Here is a 6,000-nt window from a genome sequence, read left to right as displayed (position 1 = left end):
AAATTTTGTTTAAAATATTGGAGACCGACCTTCTTGCCTATTTTCTTCGTAGAACTTGAAACTGTTTTGTTCTTTTTCTTACCTTTGTAGAGGACATGCTTTTTTACTTCTACATTTGTAAACCACTTATCACAGCAAACACTCCATAAGAACTATGAGTGCAGCAATCAGTTAAGGTGACAGAGACAAGAGGGAAAATACTGCAGCAACGCAAATCAATCTCACTGCGCATTTTCCATCCTTAATTCTTCAGTAGTGCTAGGAGAGGGGAAAGGAAAAACTCCGACCACGAAGGGACTCGAACCCTCAATCTTCTGATCCGGAATCAGACGCCTTATCCATTAGGCCACGCGGCCAACTGGTAGAAAAGCCTACTCACGTAATAGCCAAAGACAATATAACGAGTTGGGGGAAGGGTGCTTTTCTAATGGTAAGGATCCCTCAATTAAAATTTCCTTATTTGAAATTAAAATTCACTAACAATTAACAATTTACAAAACCTTCTAAAAATTGGATCCCAGGAACAATGAAAGAGCAGGTAGTTAGATGGTTCTTCAGTGTGAACTCAGTCTTTGATTAATGATGATGGAAGGACAGGGTAAAGAGGAAGAAATTTCAACCTGGTCCGATACTGCAGTTGTTATCCTTACAAAAACAATGCGGAGGAGCGAGAGAGCGCGCACACAGGACACCTTTGGAGATTGGTAGTCTGAGAACAGTGATGGTGACATTGGAAAATGGGGTTTTGCTGTGGAAGTGCAAGATTGGCTTAAGGCTGGGGAAAAAAATAGGTCACTCATTTAATTAACACTATTGGTTTTATAGGAATGTAGGCAACGGCTGCTGATCAGGGTGGTGTTTTTCTGGAGCCTAGATGACTTCCAGCTTGACACCTCAAAGACTTCTCAAATTTAACTTTGTTTTGACGAGTTGTCAAGATTAACTCACTTGTGGGCTAACCCACTGAGCAATAGAGTTTTGGGGTGAGCCCCCACAGTCTTCAAAAGTGTGGGTGGATAAAAGATGAGAAACATTCCACACTAGAAGTAAAGCAATAACATCTGTCTACCCATTTATGTCATAGTTTTGGTTCCTTGAAAATAATGAGTTATTTTAAATAAAATAAATAAAAGCAAAACTTTTCCTTTCCTCAATGTTATACTCTCCCACAAAAAGTTTTCCCCAACAGTTTCTCCTTTTTTCCCCCTACTGTTTTCATATAAAGTGTCTTCTTTGGGGGATAAGACCAAACTCAAATTATTGTAGAATCATTCAGTCAACATTTTTAGAGAGTCTACTTTGAGCTAGAAGTAGCTCAGTGCTCGCACCTAGGAACATTGACCATGGAGTCGGGGTGGGAGCAGGTCTTATAAGAAAATGTTTTAGAATAATAATATGTGCGCTTTCCTGTCGTTTAGGGTTATATAAATTGTTGCAGAACACAAAAGGGGCCCAAAATGCCCCCGATTCATTTAGGAAGGTACTTAACCTTTACCCTAAAACCTGAAAAGATTGTATAAAGATGCAGCAATTATTAATAAAACACAATATCACCATGAACAAATATGAAGTGCAAAAAGTGAAGAGGATTCTCCTGTCAAATTCAAAACATCTTAAAATTCTCACTTGCTTTACATGCAGGGGCCCTCAGTATGGGAGAAGGTTGATTCTATGATCCCCGTAGATAACAAAATCCATGGATGTTCAAGTCCGTTATGTAAAATGCAAGTAGTCTTTGCATATAACTTATGTACATTGCACATAACTTACATACATTCTCTCATATGACTTAAATCATCTCTATATTACTTATCAATACCTAATACCATGCCTATACATCACTTCATTCATGAGAATTTAGTGCAGCACTTCACCACAAATTCAAGTTTTGTTTTTTTTGTTGTTGTTGTTTTTGAAACTTTCTGGAATTTTTTTTCCAGAATATTTTCAATGGACAGTTGGTTGAATCCACTAATTACCAACCCATGGATACCGAGGGCTCACTGTAAATGGAAACTGGAATCTGTAGGTGACACATTCTATATGTGTGTTGAATGCAACAAAAATATAAGGAATGCCAATTATTAGAGTCCCTTTCCCTTTCTGAAAGATTGGTTTAAATTATGTCATTATTTTTTATATGTCTGGTTCATTTTATCTAAATCCTTTTTCCTTTTAAAGGGCTGTTAATATTTTTATTCTTCCAAATACTTTTTTTCAGTCATTTCCATGGGTCCTTGGATGAGAAGACGTTGTGCCAAGCTGCCAACCTCCCTGCTCCAAGACTTCCTGTTCTCGTTTACTTTTTCTCCATCCTTTGCTTCCCCAAATTCATTGAATCTGGGAGTGAAAAAGAACTTCAGGCGAGTAAGGAAGGTCACAGAATGAAAGTATGTACTCCGGTCTGTACATAATTCTTGACTCTATGCAGGTTACGCAATAAGGAAACTAGATAAGTTACATGGGAGGCTCTAGGATGATTTGAGTCCCCTAAGTATCTTCAGTACTTGTCGATTACATTTACAAATGTAGAAAAAGAGTTAAGAGAAATTAAGTCAGTGTCTCATTGTGTTAGTTAGGTTTTTGTTACTGTGACCCAAATACCTGACATTAACAGTTTAAAGGAAGGAATTTATTTGGGCTTACTCTTTCAGAGGTCTCAGTCTGTGATCGACTGACTCCATTTGTTATGGTTTGAATATGAGGTTCCCCCCAAATCTCCTGATAATGTGGAAATGTTCAGAGTTGAAATAATTAGATTATCAGAGCTATAACCTAATCATTGGATTAATCCAATTGATGAAATAATAATCTGAAAAGACTGCTGTACTGGGTGGTAACATAGAACATGGCTAGAGGAGGTGGGTCACTGGAGGCATGCCCTGGAAGAGTTTATCCCTGCTGCAACCTCTTTTCTTCTGTTTCCTGGCTGCCATGAGCTAAGCAGTGCTCCTCCTCTACCCCCATGTTCAGCCTCACAATGGGCCCAGAGCAATTGGAATTGACTGACCATAGACTGAGTCTCTGAAACTGTGAGCCAAAATAAACTTTTCCTCCTCCTCTAAGTTGCACTTGTTGAGTACTTGGTCATGGTGAGGAAAAGCTGACTAACACACCCATTGTTTTGGCCTGAGGTGAGGTAGGGCATCATGGCTAAAGGGTGCAGGGGAGGAAAGTTACTCAGTTCATGGCAGCAGGAAGCTGAGAAACAAAGGGGAAGGGGATCCTTGGGATAATATGTATCTGGACTTTTTAGCCCAGGCTTGCTCTCATTCTTGCCTTAACTTAGGAGGATTTTTGGCTTGGGGACATTGAGGGACATAGTGTTTTACTGTCCTCCTTTAAGGATTATATAGTAAAAGGTAAACATGCCCAATTATCTGGATAGGGATTTTTAGGAATTCCCTTCTCTTTTCCTTTAACAAAGAGCTAGAGCAGTAAAAGAGCAGGTAGGATGGGATCATTTTACCTTATATTTTCCTCCTTCAGATCTTTGAAAAGAGATTTCCGTGGGAAGTTTCATGTGGTGATGACTCTCTAATGTGGAAAGCAGTTACAGTGATTGGGAGACCAGTGTCTGAGATTGGGGTCCCAGATGACTTCATGGCTGTGGCATGCTTGGTGCCTGGGAAAGTTTCTGTGCAAAGGTGCAGGATGCTATGGCAATCTCTCCATGGGAGGCTGTATGCTAGATTCTTATAGGTTTCACCTTGCTCTCAGGCACACAGCTCCTGGGAATGAAGTCATCAGGGACCCCAATCTCAGACACTGGACTCTCAATCACTCTCACTGATCTCCACACTCAAATGCTGAGGAAATCTATGAGAGTGCAAGGAAAAGATAAATAAATGGAAAGTTAGGAAAATTAGAGGATAATTCCAGGTAGTTCAACAGCAAATGTGCTCATACATGCAAAAGCTTATCCAGAGGATAGGGAACTCAATCAGACATAGAAGATGATCATATAGGGAGAGAGGGGACTTCTTCCTAAACTGATTTATCAGGTTTCTTTGATCAAACTGGATTTTATAAGGAAGCACACAGATGGGCCTAGGAGAAGTTTTAGAAACCTGACTACTATTTGATTAAGCAAAGAATCTTTGTTAGTTTTCCATGAATTTCATTAATGAATTTTCATCCCCAAATCTCAAAGGTCATTTTTTTGGTCCTCTAACTGTTTTTATTCATGGGCATTCTGTTTCATAGATACATAAAAGCTGCCGCAGTCTGGCTGGGCACAAATGCCGCAGTCTGGCTGGGCACACAATCACGAGCCACCACACAGCTTGTAGGTTCAAACAGCAACTCTTTATTCCCGAACTCACACCAGCCGTCTACAATCACGTTCTGGGGAAATCCATGTTCTCTTCCCAAATCCACCTCCACTGGGCTTCTGTCTCCAAAATATATTGTCTGAATCCCGTGAGAACTCAAGGGGAACTCAGGCAGCAGGATACGCCCTATTCCCAGCAGGAATAATCTTAAACCTTAAACCTGGAACCTAAACTGGGAACGCCCTAAACACGATTATTTTAAAACCGGGAACACCCTAATCTGCCTTGGTCCTTGAGCAAGGTCACGTACATTCAATGTCACTGCAACATGGGGTAGGCTGGCAAGGAAATTGTCATACCTACTTGGCTAATGGCTCCCAGCAAAAAGCAAAGATAGATAAGAGTTCTCCGCAGATTTTCAGACCCAAACATCATAATACTTATTAAATATTTCCATGAGGCTGTCCCATATAAGTATCTTAAATTCTTATCCTATAACAAACATAACTTTCATCCCCTCTGGATACCATCCCACTTCTTGCAAATAAACACCAAACTAGAAAAAATCATGGTTTTCTGTCGCGACCCCTCGCCGGCAAGGGAAAACACGACACAGGATTCTTCTTTCAGCAGTTTATTCAGGCCTTGATTCAAGTATCATCTTCTAGTGACCCCCCCCCAGCGCCCAAGCACAGCCTAATAAAGCCTCCCGCATAGCAATCCCAAGCTGCCACGTGGATCTCTCTCATAGGGTGGTAAGGGATTGCGCGCCAACTCTCCAAAAAAGGAGTTGTTTATCACAGGCCACAGTGGAAGCCGGCGCCATCTTCTAATGGCGGCCACGGTCTATAAGAATGGCTTACCACAGTTTTCCTCTTCTTATTATTGTGAATAATAACATTCATATTACTCAAGAGTGTGTACAGCAATGTATTATCTGAGTGCAACAGCAAGTCTCTAAATCCTTCTCTGGCTCATATAGGATCTTTCCTTTATATCCTTAAAACCTCTGCTACTTTAAAACTTTAGCATTGTTCTGTTGAACAATTACAGAAGCAACTCATTGGACTTTCCTTAGAGCAGAACAGAGAACAGGGTTTATGATTAACAACTCTCCGATTGTATGCTAACCCTAGCTTTTTCACCGTTTTGTTCTTGAGACTTTTTTTTAATCAATAGCAGTGTGTGAAGAGCAGAAGAACCAGCTATAAATGCTATGAAGAGTATCCCAGAAGCAAGTGGGTTTTAATATCTTTTTACTTGGAGAAGAAAAACATTAATTTGTGTACATATGTATTGACATTTAAACCTAGGTGCTGGAAATAAAAGTCTTCTTAGATGCTTAATTCTAAGAAAATTCATTTTTTCCTGAATATTGTAAATTATAAATATTTGCAGTCTGTGTTTTTTTTTCTTATTCTTTGCCTTGGGTTCCCAACTATATATGCTAAAAGCTGGTGTTTCCTACTGCAGCTGGAGCTGCATAAGCCTAAGCAGACCCATGTCCCACTTTGACACACCTAATACTGCTCCTTCATAATCACAAAGGCTGATTTTCTTGTGGATACTTTCAAAATGCAGCTATACATGACTAAAGAATTTCAAACATATGCTTTAGCAGATGTATCTGAGGAATGCAGAGCCCATCTAGTGACTCTGTGAGCAGTGATATACTACTACTCTCAAAGTCATGATAGTCTCAGCCAAAAGGAACTGGATCTCTCTC

General features: G+C 40.0%; 1 non-coding gene across 1 annotated transcript; it reads right to left on the bottom strand.

Moving 5' to 3' along the window:
* Positions 1-283: 283 nt before the first annotated feature.
* Positions 284-356, bottom strand: Trnar-ccg (transfer RNA arginine (anticodon CCG)). Its single transcript has one exon. It is a non-coding gene; the product is annotated as a tRNA-Arg (tRNA).
* Positions 357-6,000: the final 5,644 nt, after the last annotated feature.

Source organism: Marmota monax, unplaced genomic scaffold, assembly GCF_021218885.2.
Source record: "Marmota monax isolate L192 unplaced genomic scaffold, Marmota_monax_Labrador192_F-V1.1 WCK01_AAM20220418_F8-fsc00280, whole genome shotgun sequence".
Classification (NCBI taxonomy): Eukaryota; Metazoa; Chordata; class Mammalia; order Rodentia; family Sciuridae; genus Marmota; species Marmota monax.
Note: the sequence above shows the minus strand (reverse complement) of the source record. Positions and strands in the feature narration are given on the sequence as shown.